Below are 15,780 nucleotides of genomic sequence, written 5' to 3'. Positions count from 1 at the left end.
TAAAATCTGATACAGAGGTGCACGGAAGAAAGGGAGAGAAGTGGAAGCAGGGAGTAAACAAATTCCAGTTTACAAAAACTCCACTTACTATGACCTGGTTCATATAGAGCTTTTTCATCACTTTTTGATTTCAACATCAAGCTGTAATTTGTACATATATGTCATCTGTCTCAGATCTAACAATACAAACAGAACAGTTATATTACTGCAAATAATCCCAAATGCAATGCTCCCCTCTTGCCATGGAGTTCAGTTCGCCCTCTCAGCTTCAAGTTATCAACTGTGCAGTAATTAAATGTATGGAAATCAAATTATGTATATGCATGTGTAAACTAGCCTTAAGTGTATTCATGGTCTCGTCAATGTCAAACTTCCAAATTTAAACATATATTTGGTTAATATGCTTCAGAAATCATATGCAGATAGCTTTGAATTTGATGAGACTGGGAAGCATGACGATCTTCCATTGAAAGGTCTTCAATTTCAGGAACTTTCCAAAATATAAATTTAAACTGAGTTACTGAGATTTTAATACCTGTTGTTGTTGTTTTTTAAAAAAGGCCAAGCGGTGTAGTTTTATTTGTTTGTTTGTTTCGTTTTTTGTTTTTTTGAGGGAAGGGCTTCACCAGTCACTCCAGTGACAAAAGAAAGAAACTATAATAATAAACCTATTTAGGCAGCAATTTGCTCACACACACCTCGGAGCACACTCTCTGAGCATTCTTTACTTTATATATGTAGGCACAGTCTGGAAGTAACTAGTTACAAGTAGTTAATTTCCCCAATATTAGCTACATTGATTGACGACTATTGCATAATGAGGGATAATTTTTATTTATTTATTTATTTATTTATTTATTTATTTATTTATTTATTTATTTATTTATTTATTTATTTATTTATTTATTTATTTGATTTATATCCCGCCCATCTGGTCTGGATTTTTCCGTGTGTAAGACTATAATTTTGTCTAAAATCTTTAGAGTAAAAATTGAGGGTCGTCTTATACAAAAGAGTAAGCTGAGGAGAGAACAGGCTGAGGAGGGGAAAGCAGGGATCAAAGTGATCTTGCAGTGCTTTGATCCCTTCCTTGCTACACTTGCTAAGCCCCCGTTAAATTTCTTAATTTGGGGTTAGAAAAGTGGGGGGTGTCTTATTCATGGGCGCGTCTTATACATGGAAAAATACGGTAAGTTAGTTTTATAGTTACAAGGATGGGGTGTAAGTAAATGGTGGAGGAGGAAAATCACATTGTTCCACTGCTGGCTTCTATTGTGCACCATGTTGCTGAATGAAAAACATTTTTAAAAGAAACAGTCCTGTCACTTTTTTAAAAAGTAACAAAAACTAAGTATTTTCATTCCTCCCCTTTGAAATGGAAAGTATAACTTAACAATGATGACTATAATGTAGAACTGGGCAACTGTCAGGAAGTCCACCCCTAACCCCAACCTCACACAGCCCTTGAAGGGTCACCTGAACTCCCCAACCTCTGAGAGATTTTTTTTCTGACCTGCCTTATGCCCTCTGGCTGCTGCAGGGAGCAATTCTGCCATGTTTTGGCTGCTTCTGCAACATACGTGACTTATGGTCTTGGAAAAAAAACCTCAGGGTGACCAAACGTATGAGATGGCTCCTGAGACTTATAGAAGGCATGCTGGGATTTTTGCAAAAACAAAGCTTTTTGTGTGCTTTTTAAAAGAGGCATAAGGTTACAGATGTTCTGAGGGGTCATACGTGTACTTCTGGGGGGCACACATACTTCATGGGTCTCATTTTCCCTACTCTAGCTATAACTATAATTGACTACTAAGGGAGGTTAATAATGGTAACTAATTACTTTTAAAAGCAACATTCTAAACTGTAGCTCTGTAGAATTGTACTTGGGAGAGATCAAGTGTTCTAATTTGATTCAGTGACCTCAAGAGCATCCTGTCATTCCAGGCTCTTTCTGGATCATATCATTGTTAAGTGAGAGAGAAAAAGAAGACAGCTCTGCTTGTCTGATACTCAACACTGGGAGCATACACCTTCTGGCAAAATTAATACATGGTTGTCTTTGTATTCCACCAAGATCCTTCTGGCTTCACAGTGGATTCCTACAGATTTCTTCCTCAAGTAAATATGTTTTACACAATTTCAGACAATGCCAACCCAAGGCATCGGTTTTTTTTCCCCCTGAGGCAGAACATCGAAAAGCACCCTGACCCATGAAGCCCAAGGGGAGTACTACTACCTGTAGAAGAAGCCAAGTTATTTTTGCTCAGGAGGCAGACATTATCTCTAGCACCTCTATTCATACCTGACATTGGGGGAAAAAATATAATAAGAAGAAAATAAACAAGCAAAAACTTGATGTCATAATAAGAAACAAAATTCTGCTGCCTGAGACAACCTGACAAACTGTACAGTTGGCATTGGTTCCAGTTCTCCCTTTTTAGGACGGATCACTTCCCTGAATAAAATCACTGTCTCTATTGAGATAACTCAAGTGTGCTATGATGAAATCTTTAAAGGGGGAATGAGACGTGTATTGATATAAATATGAAGAAATGCATTTTGGAGGGAAGAAAAGTGGATCATGTAATGGGGATGAGGCAGACAGTTTCAGATTAAAAAGCACAGATGCTATACCTGACTTCTCTTCTTAACATTGGTGAAAGGCTGTGGATCTATGTTCCCAAATGCAGAAATATTATATCTTTATGGCAATAGCTTTGTCTTTGATAGAGCATTCAGGGTGTTTGTGAAAAACAGGTGACAATATGATCTGTATTGCACATCATTCCACTAGAGAACACATAACAGATTCTTGACGCCACCTAGGATTAGGCTGCCCATCTGTTTGTTTGTGTTTTATAATCAAACACATTTTTATTAACCTAGGAACACAGGTTTACTTCTGATGAAGGAAGCCTATCTAGCTGCTGTGGCAAGTTTCACTGTATCAAAATTTCACAGTGGTTTTTCAGATCTGGAGTTCTGCCTTTGGGACTTGACAAAGCTTTTGTCTGCTAAAAGAAAGTGGGTTTTTCCCTGGGGATAGCGGGATCTTATAGCTTCCCATATTTTTCTGAATAAATCCAAGCCTTTTAAAGCAGGCTGGAGGATTACAAACCTTTCACCGAGCAAATGTTTTAAAGGCACTGGCTTCACCCCTCAAGTGTCAAAATTCCACAGGCCTCACATTCTGGTCCACCAGGTGCTACCTTGCTTCCTACCTCTCCCCACTCAAAACAAAACAAAAACAGGAATAACCCCGACACATACACACACCCTTTCCTGAATCAACCAAAACATGACTGAGTCTTTTTTTAAAAAAAAAAAAACCTAAGTTAGCAATCCATCAAAACATTCTGAGGAAAGTCTAGGAGGCAGATAACATGAGGGTATTGTAAGGGAGTCAAAGGAAAGATAAACACCTTCAGATCAATTCTGCAGTTCATCTGAACGTCTCAGTTGTGTTCACAATTGATTTCATTTGGACAGGCTTCATAAACAGCAGGTTTCACCCCACATAATGGCTCTTGACACAAACATTGTAAATGTCTAGCATATATATCTTAAAGAAAAGTGTCAGGTCAGAAGCCAGAAACTGTCTGCAACAATGTTCACTAGTTTTGATTTTCGTCTTTTCGTTTTTGCTTGTGTATGTTGCTGTTTCATTATTATAATTGGTTACATGACTGATTACGGAGGAACTATAAATTTTCCTCCGTATACTCTGTGTGTTTCTACAATCAAAAGTAATCCCCGGTCTCTTTTGATTGGAAAGTGAAATTCCAATTTATTTCAAAAAGAAAGAAATTCTGCTATGGAACACTGAATCCCTCAAAGATGAAGAAAACCATACAGTGAGTCAAGTTATTATTGTGTTATTTTTGCCTAAGGAGCTGAAAGAAATATGTGAGATTCAGGTGTCTAATTTAACATCTAATTGAAATCTTTTTGGGAAGGCTCTCTGGGAATAGAATTTGTGCTCTATTAAAGAACTGCCAGCTTCCTTAGGATTGCCTGTGTGATTTACGTGAACAGAGACACCTCTGAAGGGGGGGGGGAAGCATACTCATTTGCAGCTGCTGCACGTTCAAATTAAAGGGGCAAAGTATCTAATGCTCATATTAATAGCTGGAACATTTGTGCCAGAGGCTGCTTTGAAAAGGAATGCTGTAAATAAAAGACCCAAACTGGATCATTCCAAGAGGCTATTAACTGTGGGCCATTTTGTCTCTTCATTTTACATGTGAGTCTACAGAGTGGACTAAAAAATGGAATCTGCCCTACCGACCTCTATTTTTACATCACTTGAGGGTACCTGCAGCTCTTGGCTGATTTTTAAATTACAGGAAGGATGTTTTTCCCTCCCCAACCTCTGTCCCTAATATTATTGAAGCTGTTGGATGTTTAAGAGGTAAGTGGCCAATGTGGAGCACAGTTGGAAAGGAAGGAAAGAGACAGCACAGATCCCATTGGAAGGATGTAAATCTTTGTCCATTTCCTGCTTGCAGGTAATATTGGAACATTTCAGAAGTTGTCTCTCCTCTGGGTGAGCTTTTTGTTTGTGTTTCTCAAGCATTTGGCATTTTTAAAGAAGTTCTCAAATATGCTTTTTCCAAGGGGAAAAAATCTGTATCTTCCACAGAAAACCCTATAATCTGCACTGAAAAGGAGGTTTTGTGCCAAAAAACACAACAAAACCTCAGGATTTTTGTGAGTTATGATAAAATAAAGTCCTGGTCTTCTGGGTTTTCCTATAAGCAAAATATTTTTGCCCATTATTTTTACAGAGTATCTTGATGAATCGAGACAATCTTTTTTGTTGAGGACAAGAACATTACCAAGCATTTGTTACATCTTTCACTTAACGTACATTAAATCAGGGAAAGAAGCATTGGTATCTATCATGCTTATTGAAGGAGAAAGTAAACACACACACATACAAAATCATGCCTTCATCTCACATGTTCCTCCCCCATGCAGAGATGGGAATAATTACTTTTAAGATCAACAAATATAAGGACGGGCTGAAGACATGAATGCATAATTTGACAGTGGTTAAGTGATGCTCTAATGTATCCATATGCTGCCTTGTTTTTCTGTCAGCCAAAACCAGCACTACCATTAGACAAAGTGATGCAGCAGTAGATCCTAGGAAAGGACACTCTTGGCTTACCTGACTGTGTTTCTCTATATGAGGAAAAGCTAAATTTGCCACACAACCTGACAGCCCCAAAGCTGCCTCAGGTATAGCAGAAGGCAATCGTCTATTTTTATTGAAGAAATATATTTTTCAAAGAGCACAGGCTGTGGAGTGGCTGACATTTTTGCCACCTCAGAAAAGTGTCAAAGACATTAAACAGTTTAGGTTGGTCCTTCCCTCAGGTGTGGATCTCACAATCAGGTCTTCTCACATGTGGGGGCAAATTTGTGGGTGTAGACTCTCTGAGGGAACAAAAAACATGTACATATATGTATAAATCTGGCTGTGTTTTATCTTTCCAAACTGTATTCTGTGTGATCTGATTAGAAGTGTGTTCTTCTTGCATGTTTCATGTAGTGCCATGGTCCCTTCAATATCATGAAATGAATAAGGCCCAAAAATCCAAATAAGCCTGCTAATCAACAATACAGTAGTTTTGGAACTTTAAATGGAAACAAGGCAACAATGTCATTCATATTTCTCTACAATTCTTCAGGGTCTTCTTACAACAGGGTATGTGAATATCTGTCAGGATGTGTTTTTTTCCTTCTCAGAATCCCACCAGCCTTCTCTTCCTATCCAAATTTAATGCCATCTGGAGATTTTTCTTCCTGTCTGCAAGGAAATTCCTGCACACTTTTCCTAATGTTGCCAAAAGGAATGAAAAAAGAAGGGGAGGAGGAAGGCAAAATATTGTGCCATAATATTTCACCTTTTTTTCTTCTCTCTCCCCCCCCCCCCGCTTCAGTTTGTCAAACATGCTGAGACAAAACTGATAAAGCAACTTATTTGAAACATTTCCAAATGTAACCACTCTTCACACATTTTTATTAATTTACACATGGGAAAGGTTTATTTTATTTTATTTTCAACTACAGTTCCTAGAATCCTTGACTGCCATGGGCAAAAAGTTATTTCTCCAAGCTCTCAAATGGGTTAGGTAGGTAGCAAGTGGCAGGAACCATACGGTTTTGCTTTGGAAATCAAAATGATTTCGGTTGGCACTGCCTCCAAAAGGACCCACATAAGAATTAGGGCAATAGTAGTCATGGTAAGTGCTCTGTGACATTCAAAATGTCACATCCTATTTGTGAAGCCCCTTAGAAATGCAAGCAGTGTTTCACATCTCTTTCAATCATTAATGTAGAAGAGGGAACCAACCCATGCAGAGAGGCAGTAGACATGTCAAAAACAAATGTTGGCCCCTCTCTGCCCTGATTGGGTAGCGTCACAACAGTGCATAGTCAGTTGAGTCTCCTGTTCCTGATCAGGGTTAATCAAGAAACTCTTTTGAGATGCATGGAAATTGAGGGAGGGTTGACAGCTTTCTGCCTCAGTGGGAGAGTCCATGAGAGCTGTAGGGTTTTGTTAAGATCTAGCCAGTTATCTCGCAGCTGGTTTAGACTGCTGAAAACACTGCTAGGGGATGATGATCCTAATTAAGCTGCTAATTACATTCTCAGTGGAGGTGATTAATTAGAAACAGGGATGCCTTGGATGCTGCCAGTGATGCCATATAAGGAAGTGGAGTGAAAGAGGCATTGATACCAAAAGCTGAGGAGGATTTGGATCTTGCTTTGTTTACTCCCATGGAGCAGTGATTCTTTGGATGATAGGTTGACATAATCTTGAGATTTTGTAACACAGCAAATTTAGAAACACTGTGATTCTGTTATCTTCTCCTTTCTCTCTCTCTCTTAAATAGATACAGTTTTGATTAGCAGCAGGCAGTTACTAGATCAGTGAACATAGTTAATTGAGCCACTTTATTAGATAGTTTTGTAGCACTGGCATGCTCATTAAAATCTCTTTCTTAAAAAGAAGCCAATATTATGAATTCAACTGAAGCTCATAAAATGATAAACTTGATTGTCTTGTCATATATCTGGTTTTATCCCACTCTATAGTGTGTACATTCAGCTCCTGAATCTTCAAGAATTGATCATATAAACAAATAATATGATGCTAGAGTATCATCAGGGTACATGCAGGGCAAAGAGTCATTGAAAGTGATCAGCTTCCTAGTGCTTCCACATTGTTCCACTGTCACATAGGCTGGCCATGTTTCTGCCATTTTGGTTGTTCTGTAATCCAAAAGTCTGTGGCTAGAAATATTGGCTATTGTGTCCAACAGGAAAAATTCAGTCACGCTAATTATGAACCACATCCAAAGTTTTCCTCCTTTCCATTCCACATTTCTATGTTCCATTCCATTTCCTAGGTTTATTGTTTATTCCATTTCATATCATTATTCTACATTCACAGAATGCTGAGTGCAGTAACAGATGTAAAGTTAATTTTATTCTACAGGCTTGTTGAAGCAACATGAAAAGTTTCTGTGCATTTGAGTTAACCACTATGCTACTGCTCCCATGTCTTGCCCAGTCATTTGCCAAAATAATCAGGTACCACTCCTCACTGTATTATTTCTCTTTATTCCAGTTTCACAGATATGCATTTGGGTCAGTAGGCAGATACCATGTCAGAACAATAAAATTACAGCACAAACCCATGCATGTTAACTCAGAACTAAATCTTGCTCTGTCCAATATCACTGACTCCATCATCCTGTGCATGGCAGCTGCATGAAGCACTGTAGCCCAATAGTACAGCATTTGTTTTGCATGTAGTTGGACCAGGACCAACCAGAAACCATGAAGAACAACTGTCAGTCAGAGTAAACAGTACAGGGATGGACAGATTGCCTAACAGTCCAACTCAGTAAAAAAAACAACTTTCTATCATCTTAATGAGGATGGTTCCGTTGCATATAATATTATACAGTAATTTATATTTATGAAGTTGTAATCAATATAATGAGAGACATGGTGGTGCTGCGGGTTAAACCGCTGAGACCTCTGTGCTACAAGGTCAGAAGACCTGCAGTCGTAAGATCGAATCCACGCGACGGAATGAGCCCGTCACTTGTCCCAGCCCCCGCCAACCTAGCGGTTCGAAAGCATGCAAAATGCAAAATGCGAGTAGATAAATAGATACCACCACGGTGGGAAGGTAACACTGCTCCGTGTCTAGTCAGGCTGACCATGTGACCAGGGAAGATTGTCTTTGGACAAACGCTAGCTCTATGGGTTGGAAACGGAGATGAGCACCGCCCCCTAGAATCAGACACAACTGGGAAAATTGTCAAGGGGAACCTTTACCTTTACCTAATCAATATAAGCAGAGATCTCGGGTTTAGCACAGCTCATGGTCTGAGCAAGGACAGACAGACAGACAGACAGACACACATACACGCACACACATACACACACACACACCAAATTTCAGGGTTGAATGTCCTTCCTGTTTTACTCATTAGATGCTTATTCCCTGATTATGAGAAGGCCAAGAGATGCAATAAAGAAATAAATAGGTATAGAGTTGCAGCCTCATTTTACAGAACTTACATTCCATCATGGCATCCAGCACATCTACAGTACCAAGTGCAAGGCAATACCACCTTATTCAATTTTAAAAAATAATGATAATTTCATTTTTCTAAAGACCAGAGTAGTTTAGCCTTGTATCTCACACACATTGTTCACTGACCCCAACCCAGAAAAATATAGTCACTTGGGTTTCTAAAAACCCTACCTATCAGCTCCCTTGACCAACACACCTACGTGTTTTTCAGTCTAAAGAAAACACAGTCACAATGGGTGCACATGCAAAAATGTAACTAGTGTTCCCCTGTAGCCCAATACAAATCATTTAAATCCTGTGTTCTGGAAAATCTGCCTTTATTCTGAAGCCTCTTAAAAGGAACAATTAGGCAGTACCTGTTCAGCATGTAAAGCAGTTAACTAGCATGGTGTGGAAAGATATATAGATAGATAGATAGATAGATAGATAGATAGATAGATAGATAGATAGATAGATAGATAGATAGATAGATAGATAGATAGATAGATAGATAGATAGATAGATATAGATATAGATATAGATATAGATATAGATATAGATATATATATATATATATATATATATAGATAGATAGATAGATAGATAGATAGATAGATAGATAGATATAGATATAGATATAGATATAGATGTAGATATAGATATAGATATAGATATAGATATAGATATAGATATATACTTATTGTATCCATTGTGAATTTGTGTAAATGACCTCTCTGAGTGAAACAAGCAGAGAGGAGCAACCCCTCCAGCAAATCAAACCAAGCATCCCATAAAAACCTAATAGTTAACACAGTGGTCATTATCGTTTTTATAATTGCCTATAAAGGAGTAATTGAAAGATTATCCCAATGTGGTTCCCAGTTGCATCCATCAAGCAATATTACACAGTGCAAACAGGTGATCGCTGTAGTGATCTTCCTTCTTTAAAGCTGGTTGGAGTTCTTAAATGCCTGTGATAAACATTAATGCTTCTTGACAGACCCAGCTACTACTAAAGCAGGATGGGAAAGTGCCATATCGGCTGGCAGGCAGCAATGCTGTATTTCAGTCCTACCCAATAACCCAATTAATGTTCTTATTTACTTCAGAGCTAGGCCCACCAGCACTGGCAGTTAATAATATACGTAAAGGTGGACAAATCATTCCCTATGAATTGGTTTAAGAGCTTCTGCATAAGTGATGTTTTCCCCCTACTGTAGCTTTTTGTGGAAACTGAGCTACATTTCACATGGTGCTGAGCTGTTTAATAAGAAATGAAATGGATGCACATTTTCCTGCTCCTGTGATAATGCTTTATTTATTCGGTGGATTTATTATTTATCACATGCCCATTAAATCAATGGTTAATTGCCATGTTTTTGTCATAGAGGAGTGTCATCCTTTTAGGCAATCACCCTGGAGGTGTGTTTTTCTCTCTCCCAGCAAACTGTCACTGTGGTAGAATTAAGAGATATTTGAACTGGCCAGAAGTCTGGGCAGTAAGCCTGGGTAGCTTGAACAGCTTTTTCAGTACTTGTGCAGAACAATACGTAACATCCTTATGCCAGATCTCCATTTCAACCTATATTTCCTGGGGGAAAAGAAAGCATGTCACTGTCATACGACCAAAACTTACATTCATCATTCCCACACTGTAGCATGACTGAAAGTGAGCAGCAGCACTATATATTTTCAGGAAATTATGGCTATCCCAGCACCAGATGAAAGAAGGGTTTACCTGCCCTGCTAGTTTTAGCTGATGGCAGGTTGAAGATGTAGTGCTAATTTGTTGAACATCAGCCAAACAAGGCTCAGATTACATGCACCTTTTAGTTGCATGAGTGATGCTCTCAGACCAGCTATTTGTAATCTGTATCTTATGCCTAAACATATCTCCTGAGGGACTCTGTGTCATTTGCAAAGTATATAAATATAGCGCCAGTAGGAAGGACATAGGCTGAAGCCTTTTTTCCATATGTGTTCTGGCATGGTACTAGCTGTGCCACTGACACCCAAAGTACAAGAGACCTGAAATAGTAAACCTGAGGTTGACACAATTGTTGGTGACTCAAAAAACTACCTCTGGCCTTTGAACTGATTTGTTCCATGTCATGCTCTCCTTAAGTGTATATGCTTGTCAGCTGCCCTCTCATAGGGATCTGGTGGCGCTGTGTGCTAAACCGCAGAAGTCTGTGCTGCAGGATCAGAAGACCACCAGTTGTAAGACTGAATCCACATGACAGAGTGAGCTCCCATCACTTTGTCCCAGCTCTTCGCCAACCTAGCAGTTTGAAAGCATGTAAATACGAGTCAATAAATAGGTACCATCTCAGTGGGAAGGTAAAACGGTGTTCCCTAGTCACGCTGGCCATGTGACAATGGAAAACTGTCTTCGGACAGGTGCTGGCTCTACGGCTTGAAAAGCAGGATGAGCGCCGCCCCCTAAAGTCGGACACGACTGAACTGAAAATGTCAAGGGAACCTTTACCTTTACCTTTACCCTCTTAACTCACCTTCTTTACAAGAAAAAATTAAGCTCACAAATATACCTGATATTGGTATTTCGCTGTATTCCTGCAAAGCTATAGAAATGTAGCCTGTGATTAAACAAAGACAAATTAAACAGAATGCTCGGATAGGCAAATCACTTGGAGTTTTCTAGTTGCTGCTGGATTGTAGCTCAAATGGCTAGGGCAGATGGGGGTTGAAATAGAATTTCAGCCAACATGAGCTAATTTGAACTCTGGTCTTCAACTCAAAATTGTGTGTGTGTGTGTGTGTTGTGTGTGTGTGTGTAAGCCATGAAAATGCTATATGGCTTTGCATTACTAAAACTTAACTAATTACTTGTTGGAGTGCCTCTCTTTAATGTCACCTGCCCAACCCACAAGATCATCCCAGTTGGGGCTCCTCCCAGTGGCCACCCTGAGAGAGGCCCATAAATCCTCCACTCTGGTAGGGCCTACTTTGTGGTGGTTCCAATTTTATGAAACCAGCTTCCAGAGGAGCTCCGCCTAGCCCCCTCCCTGTGGACTTTTAGGAAACAATTAAAGACATTGCTTTTCAGGGAGGCTTTGCACACCAACCCCATCTGACCACTCCCCCCTTTTTCTTTCCCCTCCTCTTCTTCCCTCCCCTCTTTTCATCCATCTGCTCTGTGGTTAGTTGGTACCACCTGGTTTTTATAGGGTTCTTCCTATTGGTTTTAATATCTCTATTTTTATCTTTGTTTTCTATTTTATGAGCTCTAACCCACCCAGAGTATTGCTGTGACACAAATGAACCTTGTGGCACAGTGGTTAAACTGCTGGACTGCAGCCAAAACTCTGCTCACAACCTGGGGTTCAATCTCAGGTAGCCGGCTCAAGGCTGACTCAACTTTCTATCCTTCCGAGGTCGGTAAATAGGGTACCCAACTTGCACGGGGGAGGGGTAATGTGTAGCCTACATAATTAACTTGTAAACTGCCCAGAGAGTGCTTTAAGTGCTATGGGGTGGTATATAAGCAGCACACTTTGCTTTACTTTACTTTTTGCTGAATGGGAGTGGGATACAAATTGAATAAATAAATTAATAAAATTTAGTCCAAAAAAGTTGCAAATAGGCTCTATTCCTAAGTGGTAAATTTGTCTTTCTATATTTTTTTTCAGAATTAAGTTTCCTTGGAAATCTTCAGTGAGAAAAATACATTTACTACAGCAGAAAGGCAGTGAATTGTCATAGTTGAACACACATACACACACTTCAGTCAGATTCTTCATCTGTGCCAAAAAGGGGGGTTGGGGAAATTCTCTTAATTTGTAGTAATTGGTTACCTGGATAAATGCCCAGTTTTAAAAAAAATCATAGAGAAATAAATTATGGTGTGCTTAATTGTTCCCCAGTAGCTCAAAGTAAAGACATTTAAATAATGCTATGAAGTGATTAAAGAAAAAAGTTCTGAAGTGGGAATCCAAAAGTTTCAGAAGCCTAATCCAAATAACACTGATTTCATAATGTGAAATAAGATCAAACATTTATCTAAGAGAAACAGCAGAATGATTTCCTTTCTCTTAGATGAAAGTCTGACATCTAAATTATGAACCAATGGAAATTTGTATTACTACTGGATTTTGAAAGTTGGGTGCTATAAATTGTTTTCTGTTCAAGAAAGTCTAGCTACAGATAATGATCTTTCCTTCTGAATTAGTATATTTATGCAGTGTTTATGAAAATATACATAATTTAGCTTGACAATATTCATCGTCGTCGTCATTTAGTCATTTAGTCATGTCCGACTCTTCGTGATCCCATGGACCAGAACATGCCAGGCCCTCCTGTCTTCCACTGCCTTCCGGAGTTGGGTCAAATTCATGTTGGTAGCTTTGATGACACTGTCCAGACATCTCATCCTCTGTCATCCCCTTCTCCTCTTGCCATCACACTTTCCCAACATCAAGGTCTTTTCCAAGGAGTCTTCTCTTCTCATGAGATGGCCAAAGTACTGGAGCCTCAGCTTCAGGATCTGTCCTTCCAGTGAGCACTCAGGGTTGATATCCTTCAGAATTGATAGGTTTGTTCTCCTTGCAGTCCAGGGGACTCTCAAGAGCCTCCTCCAGCACCCCAACTCAAAGGCATCAATTCTTCGGTGGTCTGCTTTCTTTATGGTCCAGCTCTCACTTCCATATGTCACTACAGGAAAAACCATAGCTTTGACTATTCGGACTTTTGTTGGCAAGGTGATGTCTCTGCTTTTTAAGATGCTGTCTAGGTTTGTCATCGCTTTCCTCCCAAGAAGCAGGAATCTTTTAATTTCGTGGCTGCTGTCTCCATCTGCAGTGATCATGGAGCCTAAGAAAATAAAATCTGTCACTGCCTCCATATCTTCCCCTTCTATTTCCCAGGAGGTGATGACACCAGTGGCCATGATCTTAGGTTTTTTTTGATGTTGAGTTTCAGGCCGTTTTTTGCACTCTCATCTTTCACCCTCATTACAAGGTTCTTTAATTCCTCCTCACTTTCTGCCATCAGAGTAGTATCATTTGCATATTGGAGGTTGTTGATATTTCTTCTGACAATCTTAATTACATGATGTATTCTGCATATAAGTTAAATAAGCCGGAGGACAATATACAGCCTTGTCGTACTCCTTTCCCAATGTTGAACCAATCAGTTGTTCCATATCCAGTTCTGACTGTTGATTCCTGTCCCACATATAGGTTTTTCAGTAGATAGATAAGGTGGTCAGGCACTCCCGTTTCTTTAAGGACTTGCCATAGTCTGCTGTGGTCCACACAGTCAAAGGCTTTTGCATAGTCAATGAAGCAGAAGTAGATATTTTTCTGGAACTCTCTGGCTTTCTCCATAATCCAGCGCATGTTAGCAATTTGGTCTCTAGTTCCTCTGCCGCTTCGGAAATCAGCTTGTACTTCTGGGAGTTTTCGGTCCACATACTGCTGAAGCCTACCTCGGAGGATTTTGAGCATAACCTTGCTAGCGTGTAAAATGTGTCCAATTGTACGGTAGTTGGAGCATTCTTTGGCACTGCATTTCTTGGGATTGGGATGTAGACTGATCTTTTCCAGTCCTCTGACCACTGTTGAGTTTTCCAAACTTGCTGGCATATTGAATGTAGCACCTTAACAGCATCATATTTTAAGATTTTGAATAGTTCAACTGGAATGCCATCACCTCCACTGGCCTTGTTGTTAGCCAGGCTTTCTAAGGCCCACTTGACTTCGCTCTCCAGGATGTCTGGCTTAAGGTCAGCAACTACATTGTCTGGGTTGTCCGGGATATCCAGATCTTTCTGATATAATTCCTCTGTGTATTCTTGCCACCTCTTCTTGACGTCTTCTGCTTCTGTTAGGCCCCTCCCATTTTTGTCCTTTATCATGTCCATCTTTGCACAAAATGTTCCTCTAATATCTCCAATTTTCCTGAACAGATCTCTGGTTTTTCCTTTTCTGTTATTTTCCTCTATTTCTTTGCATTGTTCATTTAAGAAGGCCCTCTTGTCTCTCCTTGCTATTCTTTGGAAGTCTGCATTCAATTTTCTGTAACTTTCCCTATCTCCCTTGCATTTTGTTTCCCTTCTCCTCTCTGCTATTTCTAAGGCCTTGTTGGACAGCCACTTTGCTTTCTTGCATTTCCTTTTCTTTGGGATGGTTTTTGTTTCTGCCTCCTGTACAATGTTACAAGCCTCTATCCAAAGTTCTTCAGGCACTCTGTCCATATTCTGGCACTCTGTCATATCCATGCACAAATGGAAATCCTCTATAAGGTAAGAGGTTGGGACAGGCAGACATGTAAAATGTTAACCAAACCACAGAGTGTAAGAAACAAAATTAGTTGGTCAAGGATACAACTAACCAAGAGAACTGAACATTGTGAGAGATGACTAAAGTGGGAGATATATTACTTCGGTTCTGAAAACCTGTGATAGTCTAAAAAGGAAAACATGAAGAATTGATGCCTTTGACCAAACTCCAGGAGGCAGTGGAAGACAGGAGGGCCTGGCATGGGTACATGTGGTACAGAATACTAAATCAGGCAGACTTTTGGTCTTGTCACACACGGCTTTTTAATTTCATTTATCTGCATCACAAACATGTTCCCCTCATGCTGAACTCCTGCCCGGTCCCCTGACGTTTAATATGCCGGCACAGGACGCCATTATCCCCTGCCCGGGATAGCACGAGACATTTGGGTCTCGCTAAACATTGGGGCATCAGAAACAGAGGATATTTAAGGAATAGTTCCTCTTACCTTGGGCCTCTCCCTCTTCAACAACCCTCCTGCCCACTCTGAATGCTAGTGTGAGTCCTACTGGTCATCAGTTTTGGGGCCGGATAGGAATTTTTGACCCACATCCTGATTGGCCTTTGGAAGCAGGGATTTTTGCCTATCCCACACTGGTTAGGTTAAACAGATTTCGGTGAGTCCCATCACAAATACAGGCAAGGTATAGCTCATCAGATGTCCCAATGCTGCACATCGTGTGATTATAGCGCTTGGGGGAGAAGATCCGCTGGGGCCAGTCCCGGACCAACAGTCGACAAGAAGGAAGGGGACTTGAGGTCCGGGGCTGGTCAAATTTGGGGCGGCCGGGTTCTCTCTGTCTTCATGACTGCGAGATCTTGGGACTTGCCCATAGTTTGGTAGAGGTGAGTGGAGCTAACATATGTGGCCTTAGGATA

This window comes from Pogona vitticeps, chromosome 1, assembly GCF_051106095.1.
Source record: "Pogona vitticeps strain Pit_001003342236 chromosome 1, PviZW2.1, whole genome shotgun sequence".
NCBI classification, from domain to species: Eukaryota; Metazoa; Chordata; class Lepidosauria; order Squamata; family Agamidae; genus Pogona; species Pogona vitticeps.
The sequence above is the reverse complement of the archived record's forward strand: the minus strand, read 5'-3'. Positions refer to the sequence as shown.